Source organism: Oncorhynchus keta, chromosome 22, assembly GCF_023373465.1.
Source record: "Oncorhynchus keta strain PuntledgeMale-10-30-2019 chromosome 22, Oket_V2, whole genome shotgun sequence".
In the NCBI taxonomy this organism is placed as follows: Eukaryota; Metazoa; Chordata; class Actinopteri; order Salmoniformes; family Salmonidae; genus Oncorhynchus; species Oncorhynchus keta.
This window is the reverse complement of record NC_068442.1, coordinates 56861835-56875474: the sequence shown is the minus strand read 5'-3', so window position 1 is coordinate 56875474 and position 13640 is coordinate 56861835.

The window sequence follows — 13640 nt, the reverse complement described above, 5'->3', positions numbered from 1 at the left end:
CGGTATATTCTCTAACCCCTCTCCCCATTTTCTCTCTCTATATATAAAGTTACAGTATATTCCTAACCCCTCTCCCCCTTTTCTATCTCTATATATAACGTTACAGTATATTCTCTAACCCCCTTTTCTCTCTATATATATAACGCTACAGTATATTCTCTAGCCCCCTCTCCCCCTTTCTCTCTCTATATATAACGTTACAGGGTATTCTCTAACCCCCTTTTCTCTATATATATACTGTTTAACGTTACAGTATATTCTCTAACCCCATTTTCTCTATCTAACCCCCTCTCCCCCTTTTCTCTCTATATATATAACGTTACAGTATATTCTCTAACCCCCTTTTCTCTATATATATATAACGTTACAGTATATTCTCTAACCCCCTCTCCCCCTTTTCTCTCTATATATATAACGTTACAGTATATTCTCTAACCCCCTCTCCCCTTTTCTCTCTATATATATAACGTTACAGTATATTCTCTAACCCCCTTTTCTCTCTATATATATAACGTTACAGTATATTCTCTAACCCCCTCTCCCCCTTTTCTCTCTATATATATAACGTTACAGTATATTCTCTAACCCCCTTTTCTCTCTATATATATAACGTTACAGTATATTCTCTAACCCCCTCTCCCCCTTTTCTCTCTATATATATAACGCTACAGTATATTCTCTAGCCCCCTCTCCCCCCTTTCTCTCTCTATATATAACGTTACAGGGTATTCTCTAACCCCCTTTTCTCTATATATATACTGTTTAACGTTACAGTATATTCTCTAGCCCCCTCTCCCCCTTTTCTCTCTATATATATACCGTTACAGTATATCCTCTAACCCCCTCTCCCCCCTTTCTCTCGCTATATAAAACGTACAGTATATTCTCTAACCCCCCTTTCTCTCTATATATAAAACATACAGTATATTCTCTAACCCCTCTCCCCTTTTCTATCTCTATATATAACGTTACAGTATATTCTCTAACCCCCATTTTCTCTCTCTATATATAATGTTACAGTATATTCTCTAACCCCCATTTTCTCTCTCTATATATAATGTTACAGTATATTCTCTAACCCCCTTTTCTCTATATATATATACCGTTACAGTATATTCTCTAGCCCCCTCTCCCCCTTTCTCTCTCTATATATAACGTTACAGGGTATTCTCTAACCCCCTTTTCTCTATATATAACGTTACGGTATATTCTCTAAACCCCTTTTCTCTATATATATATATATACTGTTTAACTTTACAGTATATTCTCTAACCCCTTTTCTCTATGTATATACTGTTTAACGTTACAGTATATTCTCTAACCCCCTTTTCTCTCTATATATATAACGTTACGGTATATTCTCTAAACCCCTTTTCTCTCTCTATATATAACGTTACGGTATATTCTCTAAACCCATTTTCTCTCTATATATATAACATTACAGTATATTCTCTAACCCCCTTTTCCTCTCTATATATATATACTGTTTAACTTTACAGTATATTCTCTAACCCCTTTTCTCTATGTATATACTGTTTAACGTTACAGTATATTCTCTAAACCCCTTTTCTCTCATATATATACTGTTTAACTTTACAGTATATTCTCTAACCCCTTTTCTCTATGTATATACTGTTTAACGTTACAGTATATTCTCTAATCCCCCTCTCCCCCTTTTCTCTCTCTATATATAACGTATATATAACGTTACAGTATATTCTCTAACCCCCTTTTCTACATTTACATTTACATTTAAGTCATTTAGCAGACGCTCTTATCCAGAGCGACTTACAAATTGGTGTTATCCAACTACTGGACAGCACGGGGGATTTGACCTGCTTCGTTTCCGACCTGGGCAGGTTCACCCCTCCTTAGACAACCTGGTGGTCCAGGGCTACCCCAGGAACACCATATCGATACCGAACTTAGCGTGGACACCCGTTCGACATAGTGTGCTGCAGCCCAGAGCTCCTCAGCTCACTTGATCCACCAACCTCAGCCTCCCAGTGACTTGGATTACAGGCACATGCCACCGCACCTCTATATATAACGTTACGGTATATCCTCTAATCCTCCTCTCACCCTTCACTCTCTCTCCCTCCTCCATCCTCCATTCTCTCTCCCTCCTTTCTTTTCCTCCCCTGTCATCTCTCTCTCCCCCTCCTCTGTCCATACAAGCAGGGGCAATGCATAGCCCGGTGGCTGTGTAATGGTCTGGAAATATGGAGGAGGAAGTGTCAACCATGATCTCCTCAGCTGTGGTTGAAAAGTAATGGACTGAAACACAACAAGCTCAGCCTCTCCCAGGTGACCACGCAAATTGGCTTCAGGCAGGGTGAAGGTATGTAAAACACACACGTAGACACACGTAGACACACACACACCAACACACAAGCAGTTCTTCCTGCCTGCTGGACAGAGAATCTCCAGGTGTCCTGCAGGGTCACTGATTGCACTGATAATTCTGATCGTTCTTCTGACCAACTATGTTATGCAGCTGTAGAACCTTTTGAGGATCTGAGGACCAATGCCAAATCTTTTCATTCTCCTGAGGGGGAATAGGTTTTGTCTTGCCCTCTTCACGACTGTCTTGGTGTGTTTGTACCACGATAGTTCGTTGGTGATGTGGACACCAAGGAACTTGAAACTCTCTACCCATTACCCTGTCAATGGTAATGGGGGCCTGTTCAGCCCTCCTTTTCCTGTAGTCCACGATCAGCTCCTTTGTCTTGGTCACATTGAGGGAGAGGTTGTTGTCCTGGCACCACACTGCCTGGTCTCTGACCTCCTCCCTATAGGCTGTCTCATCGTTGTCGGTGACCAGGCCTACCACCAGGTCTCTGACCTCTTCCCTATAGGCTGTCTCATCGTTGTCAGTGACCAGGCCTACCACCAGGTCTCTGACTTCCTCCCTATAGGCTGTCTCATCATTGTCGGTGACCAGGCCTACCACCAGGTCTCTGACCTCCTCCCTATAGGCTGTCTCATCGTTGTCAGTGATCAGGCCTACCACCAGGTCTCTGACCTCTTCCCTATAGGCTGTCTCATCATTGTCGGTGATCAGGCCTACCACCAGGTCTCTGACCTCTTCCCTATAGGCTGTCTCATCATTGTCGGTGACCAGGCCTACCACCAGGTCTCTGACCTCTTCCCTATAGGCTGTCTCATCGTTGTCAGTGATCAGGCCTACCACCAGGTCTCTGACCTCCTCCCTATAGGCTGTCTCATCGTTGTCGGTGACCAGGCCTACCACCAGGTCTCTGACCTCTTCCCTATAGGCTGTCTCATCACTGTCAGTGATCAGGACTACCACTGTTGTGTCGTCAGCAAACTTAATGACAGTGTTGGAGTCGTGCTTGGCCACGCAGTCATGTGTAAACAGGAAGTACAGGAGGGGACTAAGCACACACCCCTGAGGGGCCCCCATGTTGAGAATCAGCATGGCGGATGTGTTGTTACCTATCCTTACCACCTGGGGGCAGCCAGAAGATAAAAGCACTTGAGAAACAGGTGCGCGAAATGACGGAGCACATTGACGACTTGGATAATCGAGGACGCAGATGCAATATTCGTGTTGTGGGACTCCCGGAAAATTCTGAAGGGACACATTCAGTAAAATTCTTTGAGGAATGGATCCCTGGCTACCTACAAATGGACACTAAGGCTGGTCGTGTGAAGCTGGACAGAGCCCATCACTCTCAAGCACCGATACCCGGTCCCAATCAGCGCCCACGGCCGGTAGTTATAAAGTTCCACAACTTCACCGACAAGCAGCGCGTCATGGACGCGGCTAGAAACATCGGCTCTGATGGTAGTCAACGTAAAAGTCCAAAGGTCTCATTCTTCAATGATTATTCCACAGCGGTTGTACGAAGACGCAAAGCGTTTGATGAGGCGAAGGCTCGACTCAGGAGAATGAAGATGGACTACGCACTGTTGTACCCGGCCACATTGAAGATTATGGTCAACGGATCACCTAAAAAGCTCTACACACCTGAAGAGGCTGCTGCGTTTATTGACTCTCTCGGGTAAATAACTTTAAGCTGCACCTCCACAGCTTTGAATAACTTTGTTTATTTCTGGTTGAATCTGATCATGAAACAGTGGTGTGAGTCCTCACGTACTCCGACTCAGTAATATTCGTATCTTTATTATTTTTCTTGCTAAAGTAATAGCCGCTATAGCTCAGGCTGAGATATATTGGTGCCCAGGCTTGGTTTTAGGTGGAAGAGCCTCAATCTTCTTCTATTGATTTTCTTTTCCATACATATGAAGGATGAGGCTATTGAGCGGCAATGCGGACTTAAGAGTCTACATTGGAGAGTTGAAATCCCCTGCATGTTAGCTAGTGGGAAAACCCCCTTTTGGATCTTTACATGTTTAATTTTGGGGTTTAGTATAGTTGGAGTTCAGGGTTCATATTGTTTGTTTATGCTGGGTGAGATGGACCAGCTCCCTCAAACGCTGAGAGAAGCCAACATATCACTGATTCTCAAAAAGGGAACATGTCCAGGGTCTTGTTCCTCATACAGACCCATTTCCCTTCTGAATGTGGATAGAAAATTGCTTTCTAAAATTCTAGCCACAAGATTAGAGGACTCACTGCCACTCATTGTGAAAGGAGACCAAACTGGCTTCATTAAGGGCTGTAAGTCATACAACAACGTCAGGTGGCTTCTTAATGTAATTCTACCAACAAAGTGCTGTGGATGGTCTTGTGCTCTCCCTAGATGCTGAGAAAGCATTTGATCGTGTGGAGTGGTCTTACCTATTATTTGCTCTACATAGATTTGGTCTGGGGGACAACTTTATAAAATGGGTGAACGTGTTATATGCTGATCCTCAGGCTGCTGTCCTTACTAATGGGCTACGGTCAAACAGCTTCTCTATACACAGAGGTACCAGACAGGGCTGTCCTTTATCCCCCCTCCTCTTCTCTATACACAGAGGTACCAGACAGGGCTGTCCTTTATCCCCCCTCCTCTTCTCTATACACAGAGGTACCAGACAGGGCTGTCCTTTATCCCCCCTCCTCTTCTCTATACACAGAGGTACCAGACAGGGCTGTCCTTTATCCCCCCTCCTCTTCTCTATACACAGAGGTACCAGACAGGGCTGTCCTTTATCCCCCTCCTCTTTGCACTCGTTATGGAACCACTGGCCGAGGCCATCAGGGTAACTGCCTGCTATACAGGGGCTGCTCATTGGTGATGTTCACCATAAAATAAGCTTGTATGCTGATGATGTCCTGATATTCATCTCTAGTCCCGAGACTTCAATTACATCTCTTATTAATATTATTGAATTATTCAGCGGATTCTCAGGCTACAAGATTAACCTTACTAAGTCAGAGGATATGTCACTTGGTAGCCTGCATTCTGTACCTAATACTTCTCCCCCCTTCCCTTTTAAATGGTCTCCCTCAGGTTTCATGTATCTGGGTATATTTGTAACTCCTAAATTCCAGCAAATGTACAAATCCAATTTTGTTCCCTTGTTTGATACAATAAGACTGGATCTGGAGTGCTGGAACTCTCTCCCGATTTCTTGGTTGGGTAGAATATCCCTCTTGAAAATGAACATTTTACCTAGACTACTTTACCCAATCCAAATGATCCCAGTATTACTCTCCAATAAGGTAATAAAGGATGTAAATGGATGGCTAAGTTCCTTTATATGGAGTAAACGCAAGCCAAGACTTAAGATGGCAATATTGCAGCTGCCAAGTTCTATGGGCGGCTTGGACCTGCCCAATATCAGGTTCTATTAATGGTGTGCCCACCTTTGTTATATTTCTGACTGGATCGCAAATGATGACTCCTCTATTTGGTTAGACATTGAGACTTCTCTTTCAAAATACCCCTTACATGATCTTTTATTTTTCAGAAGTTTCAAGTCTGTAGAAGATCACTGCAATAATCCCGTTACACTTACAACACTCAAAGTATGGAGGTCAGTTCAACGCTTCCTGGGAAGGTCCAAACTAACCTCTGCTCTTACCCCAATTCTTAACAACCCAGATTTCAGCCCAGGATTGCTGGATGCTGGCTTTAACTTTTGGCTTAATAAGGGCATACGCAGGCTAAATTACTTATTTGCTGATAAGATTTTATTGTCATTTGAGCAGATGGTCGAGAAATATCGACTCCCAAAGCAGGACTTTTTCCGCTTCCTACAAGTAAGACATTATATTCTGAAGAGCACCACCTTAATTGGTAACCCTGATGTGTCTGTCATTGAAAGAATGCTTTTTTTTCCCACAAAGAAAAATGTCTGTAAGTCTGTTTTATGATACTTTAAGGTCCTTTTCTGCTGTCAACACACAGAGGGTGAAACAAGTGTGGGAGAAAGAATTGTCTGTTACTATTGACAAAGAGATGTGGGAGGACATTTGGAGATATGCAAAAACAATATCTATATATAATCGTACTAGAGCAATCCAATGAAGAATAATACACAGATTGCATATATCCCCAAATCGCAGACATGCTTTTAGCCCCACTTCCTCTTCCCCCTAGTCTCTTAAATGCAAAACTGATACAGGCACCCTAGCACATTGTTTATGGTCATGTACCAAAATACAAAGATACTGGTCTGGTGTTATGCAAGAAATTGAAAAGATCCTAGGGGTTGATCTAGAATTGGACCCAGTTTCTTTACTGTTAGGTCTCCCTAGTAGGCATGTTACTTCTGTGGGTAAAGGGAGGCTTTACAACATCCTTACCTTCGCAGCGAGGAAAAACATCCCTTTACAGTGGATTAGTGATAAGGTTCCTTCTATTAAAGACTGGCATAAGATACTATTTGAATGGGTGCCTCTGGAATATCTGACATGTACATTGCATTATAAAACAGACCAGTTCTACAAAGTATGGGAACCTTATCTAATTACCTAGAACCTCAGGTATCAGCTATTATGCTGCAAGGATTCTCTTAGAATGGCGGGGATCTATGTATTTCAGAACTACACTGTACATTCCATGTGTGGAACCTAACCTCTTGGTTTAAACTGAGCTTTTTTGTGTAATTTCTGTTTGTAAGTTTGTTTAAAATGTATGTATTGAGAGACGCAATGATGGTGATGGGGTGAGAGAAGCACCGAGCGGGAAGAGGAAAATGGTGTACATATGTATGGGTCTGTGTGGTATGTATGTATCTATGTGTGTGTATGTGTGTGCGTACGCGTATATATGTGTATATGCATGAGTGTATGTATATGTATGTGTGTGTATATCCAGAGGAGTAGACTGAACCAGTCTGAGTATGTCCTAACTCTGGGTCCAGAGGAGTAGACTGAACCAGTCTGAGTATGTCCTAACTCTGGGTCCAGAGGAGTAGACTGAACCAGTCTGAGTATGTCCTCACTCTGGGTCCAGAGGAGTAGACTGAACCAGTCTGAATATGTCCTCACTCTGGGTCCACAGGAGTAGACTGAACCAGTCTGAATATGTCCTCACTCTGGGTCCACAGGAGTAGACTGAACCAGTCTGAATATGTCCTCACTCTGGGTCCACAGGAGTAGACTGAACCAGTCTGAGTATGTCCTCACTCTGGGTCCAGAGGAGTAGACTGAACCAGTCTGAGTATGTCCTCACTCTGGGTCCACAGGAGTAGACTGAACCAGTCTGAGTATGTCCTCACTCTGGGTCCAGAGGAGTAGACTGAACCAGTCTGAGTATGTCCTCACTCTGGGTCCAGAGGAGTCCAGACTGAACCAGTCTGAGTATGTCCTCACTCTGGGTCCACAGGAGTAGACTGAACCAGCCTGAGTATGTCCTCACTCTGGGTCCAGAGGAGTAGACTGAACCAGTCTGAGTATGTCCTCACTCTGGGTCCAGAGGAGTAGACTGAACCAGTCTGAGTATGTCCTCACTCTGGGTCCAGAGGAGTAGACTGAACCAGTCTGAGTATGTCCTCACTCTGGGCCCAGAGGAGTAGACTGAACCAGTCTGAGTATGTCCTAACTCTGGGTCCACAGGAGTAGACTGAACCAGTCTGAGTATGTCCTCACTCTGGGTCCAGAGGAGTAGACTGAACCAGTCTGAGTATGTCCTCACTCTGGGTCCAGAGGAGTAGACTGAACCAGTCTGAGTATGTCCTCACTCTGGGTCCACAGGAGTAGACTGAACCAGTCTGAGTATGTCCTCACTCTGGGTCCAGAGGAGTAGACTGAACCAGTCTGAGTATGTCCTCACTCTGGGTTCACAGGAGTAGACTGAACCAGTCTGAGTATGTCCTCACTCTGGGTCCAGAGGAGTAGACTGAACCAGTCTGAGTATGTCCTCACTCTGGGTTCACAGGAGTAGACTGAACCAGTCTGAGTATGTCCTCACTCTGGGTCCAGAGGAGTAGACTGAACCAGTCTGAGTATGTCCTAACTCTGGGTCCAGAGGAGTAGACTGAACCAGTCTGAGTATGTCCTCACTCTGGGTCCACAGGAGTAGACTGAACCAGTCTGAATATGTCCTCACTCTGGGTCCACAGGAGTAGACTGAACCAGTCTGAGTATGTCCTCACTCTGGGTCCACAGGAGTAGACTGAACCAGTCTGAATATGTCCTCACTCTGGGTCCACAGGAGTAGACTGAACCAGTCTGAATATGTCCTCACTCTGGGTCCACAGGAGTAGACTGAACCAGTCTGAATATGTCCTCACTCTGGGTCCACAGGAGTAGACTGAACCAGTCTGAGTATGTCCTCACTCTGGGTCCAGAGGAGTAGACTGAACCAGTCTGAGTATGTCCTCACTCTGGGTCCAGAGGAGTAGACTGAACCAGTCTGAGTATGTCCTCACTCTGGGTCCACAGGAGTAGACTGAACCAGCCTGAGTATGTCCTCACTCTGGGTCCAGAGGAGTAGACTGAACCAGTCTGAGTATGTCCTCACTCTGGGTCCAGAGGAGTAGACTGAACCAGTCTGAGTATGTCCTCACTCTGGGTCCAGAGGAGTAGACTGAACCAGTCTGAGTATGTCCTCACTCTGGGCCCAGAGGAGTAGACTGAACCAGTCTGAGTATGTCCTAACTCTGGGTCCACAGGAGTAGACTGAACCAGTCTGAGTATGTCCTCACTCTGGGTCCAGAGGAGTAGACTGAACCAGTCTGAGTATGTCCTCACTCTGGGTCCAGAGGAGTAGACTGAACCAGTCTGAGTATGTCCTCACTCTGGGTCCACAGGAGTAGACTGAACCAGTCTGAGTATGTCCTCACTCTGGGTCCAGAGGAGTAGACTGAACCAGTCTGAGTATGTCCTCACTCTGGGTTCACAGGAGTAGACTGAACCAGTCTGAGTATGTCCTCACTCTGGGTCCAGAGGAGTAGACTGAACCAGTCTGAGTATGTCCTCACTCTGGGTTCACAGGAGTAGACTGAACCAGTCTGAGTATGTCCTCACTCTGGGTCCAGAGGAGTAGACTGAACCAGTCTGAGTATGTCCTAACTCTGGGTCCAGAGGAGTAGACTGAACCAGTCTGAGTATGTCCTCACTCTGGGTCCACAGGAGTAGACTGAACCAGTCTGAATATGTCCTCACTCTGGGTCCACAGGAGTAGACTGAACCAGTCTGAGTATGTCCTCACTCTGGGTCCACAGGAGTAGACTGAACCAGTCTGAATATGTCCTCACTCTGGGTCCACAGGAGTAGATTGAACCAGTCTGAATATGTCCTCACTCTGGGTCCACAGGAGTAGACTGAACCAGTCTGAATATGTCCTCACTCTGGGTCCACAGGAGTAGACTGAACCAGTCTGAGTATGTCCTCACTCTGGGTCCAGAGGAGTAGACTGAACCAGTCTGAGTATGTCCTCACTCTGGGTCCAGAGGAGTAGACTGAACCAGTCTGAGTATGTCCTCACTCTGGGTCCAGAGGAGTAGACTGAACCAGTCTGAGTATGTCCTCACTCTGGGTTCACAGGAGTAGACTGAACCAGTCTGAGTATGTCCTCACTCTGGGTCCAGAGGAGTAGACTGAACCAGTCTGAATATGTCCTCACTCTGGGTCCACAGGAGTAGACTGAACCAGTCTGAATATGTCCTCACTCTGGGTCCACAGGAGTAGACTGAACCAGTCTGAATATGTCCTCACTCTGGGTCCACAGGAGTAGACTGAACCAGTCTGAGTATGTCCTCACTCTGGGTCCAGAGGAGTAGACTGAACCAGTCTGAGTATGTCCTCACTCTGGGTCCAGAGGAGTAGACTGAACCAGTCTGAGTATGTCCTCACTCTGGGTCCAGAGGAGTAGACTGAACCAGTCTGAGTATGTCCTCACTCTGGGTTCACACGAGTAGACTGAACCAGTCTGAGTATGTCCTCACTCTGGGTCCAGAGGAGTAGACTGAACCAGTCTGAGTATGTCCTCACTCTGGGTTCACAGGAGTAGACTGAACCAGTCTGAGTATGTCCTCACTCTGGGTCCAGAGGAGTAGACTGAACCAGTCTGAGTATGTCCTAACTCTGGGCCCAGAGGAGTAGACTGAACCAGTCTGAGTATGTCCTCACTCTGGGTCCACAGGAGTAGACTGAACCAGTCTGAGTATGTCCTCACTCTGGGTCCAGAGGAGTAGACTGAACCAGTCTGAGTATGTCCTCACTCTGGGTCCAGAGGAGTAGACTGAACCAGTCTGAGTATGTCCTCACTCTGGGTCCACAGGAGTAGACTGAACCAGTCTGAGTATGTCCTCACTCTGGGTCCAGAGGAGTAGACTGAACCAGTCTGAGTATGTCCTCACTCTGGGTCCAGAGGAGTAGACTGAACCAGTCTGAGTATGTCCTCACTCTGGGTCCAGAGGAGTAGACTGAACCAGTCTGAGTATGTCCTCACTCTGGGCCCAGAGGAGTAGACTGAACCAGTCTGAGTATGTCCTAACTCTGGGTCCACAGGAGTAGACTGAACCAGTCTGAGTATGTCCTCACTCTGGGTCCAGAGGAGTAGACTGAACCAGTCTGAGTATGTCCTCACTCTGGGTCCAGAGGAGTAGACTGAACCAGTCTGAGTATGTCCTCACTCTGGGTCCACAGGAGTAGACTGAACCAGTCTGAGTATGTCCTCACTCTGGGTCCAGAGGAGTAGACTGAACCAGTCTGAGTATGTCCTCACTCTGGGTCCACAGGAGTAGACTGAACCAGTCTGAGTATGTCCTCACTCTGGGTCCAGAGGAGTAGACTGAACCAGTCTGAGTATGTCCTCACTCTGGGTTCACAGGAGTAGACTGAACCAGTCTGAGTATGTCCTCACTCTGGGTCCAGAGGAGTAGACTGAACCAGTCTGAGTATGTCCTAACTCTGGGTCCAGAGGAGTAGACTGAACCAGTCTGAGTATGTCCTCACTCTGGGTCCACAGGAGTAGACTGAACCAGTCTGAATATGTCCTCACTCTGGGTCCACAGGAGTAGACTGAACCAGTCTGAGTATGTCCTCACTCTGGGTCCACAGGAGTAGACTGAACCAGTCTGAATATGTCCTCACTCTGGGTCCACAGGAGTAGACTGAACCAGTCTGAATATGTCCTCACTCTGGGTCCACAGGAGTAGACTGAACCAGTCTGAATATGTCCTCACTCTGGGTCCACAGGAGTAGACTGAACCAGTCTGAGTATGTCCTCACTCTGGGTCCAGAGGAGTAGACTGAACCAGTCTGAGTATGTCCTCACTCTGGGCCCACAGGAGTAGACTGAACCAGTCTGAGTATGTCCTCACTCTGGGTCCAGAGGAGTAGACTGAACCAGTCTGAGTATGTCCTCACTCTGGGTCCAGAGGAGTAGACTGAACCAGTTTGAGTATGTCCTCACTCTGGGTCCACAGGAGTAGACTGAACCAGTCTGAGTATGTCCTCACTCTGGGTCCAGAGGAGTAGACTGAACCAGTCTGAGTATGTCCTCACTCTGGGTCCAGAGGAGTAGACTGAACCAGTCTGAGTATGTCCTCACTCTGGGTCCAGAGGAGTAGACTGAACCAGTCTGAGTATGTCCTCACTCTGGGCCCAGAGGAGTAGACTGAACCAGTCTGAGTATGTCCTAACTCTGGGTCCACAGGAGTAGACTGAACCAGTCTGAGTATGTCCTCACTCTGGGTCCAGAGGAGTAGACTGAACCAGTCTGAGTATGTCCTCACTCTGGGTCCACAGGAGTAGACTGAACCAGTCTGAGCATGTCCTCACTCTGGGTTCAGAGGAGTAGACTGAACCAGTCTGAGTATGTCCTCACTCTGGGTTCACAGGAGTAGACTGAACCAGTCTGAGTATGTCCTCACTCTGGGTCCAGAGGAGTAGACTGAACCAGTCTGAGTATGTCCTCACTCTGGGTTCACAGGAGTAGACTGAACCAGTCTGAGTATGTCCTCACTCTGGGTCCAGAGGAGTAGACTGAACCAGTCTGAGTATGTCCTAACTCTGGGTCCAGAGGAGTAGACTGAACCAGTCTGAGTATGTCCTCACTCTGGGTCCAGAGGAGTAGACTGAACCAGTCTGAATATGTCCTCACTCTGGGTCCACAGGAGTAGACTGAACCAGTCTGAGTATGTCCTAACTCTGGGTCCAGAGGAGTAGACTGAACCAGTCTGAATATGTCCTCACTCTGGGTCCACAGGAGTAGACTGAACCAGTCTGAGTATGTCCTCACTCTGGGTCCAGAGGAGTAGACTGAACCAGTCTGAGTATGTCCTAACTCTGGGTCCACAGGAGTAGACTGAACCAGTCTGAGTATGTCCTCACTCTGGGTCCAGAGGAGTAGACTGAACCAGTCTGAGTATGTCCTCACTCTGGGCCCAGAGGAGTAGACTGAACCAGTCTGAGTATGTCCTAACTCTGGGTCCACAGGAGTAGACTGAACCAGTCTGAGTATGTCCTCACTCTGGGTCCAGAGGAGTAGACTGAACCAGTCTGAGTATGTCCTCACTCTGGGTCCAGAGGAGTAGACTGAACCAGTCTGAGTATGTCCTCACTCTGGGTCCACAGGAGTAGACTGAACCAGTCTGAGTATGTCCTCACTCTGGGTCCAGAGGAGTAGACTGAACCAGTCTGAGTATGTCCTCACTCTGGGTTCACAGGAGTAGACTGAACCAGTCTGAGTATGTCCTCACTCTGGGTCCAGAGGAGTAGACTGAACCAGTCTGAGTATGTCCTCACTCTGGGTTCACAGGAGTAGACTGAACCAGTCTGAGTATGTCCTCACTCTGGGTCCAGAGGAGTAGACTGAACCAGTCTGAGTATGTCCTAACTCTGGGTCCAGAGGAGTAGACTGAACCAGTCTGAGTATGTCCTCACTCTGGGTCCACAGGAGTAGACTGAACCAGTCTGAATATGTCCTCACTCTGGGTCCACAGGAGTAGACTGAACCAGTCTGAGTATGTCCTCACTCTGGGTCCACAGGAGTAGACTGAACCAGTCTGAATATGTCCTCACTCTGGGTCCACAGGAGTAGACTGAACCAGTCTGAATATGTCCTCACTCTGGGTCCACAGGAGTAGACTGAACCAGTCTGAATATGTCCTCACTCTGGGTCCACAGGAGTAGACTGAACCAGTCTGAGTATGTCCTCACTCTGGGTCCAGAGGAGTAGACTGAACCAGTCTGAGTATGTCCTCACTCTGGGTCCAGAGGAGTAGACTGAACCAGTCTGAGTATGTCCTCACTCTGGGTCCACAGGAGT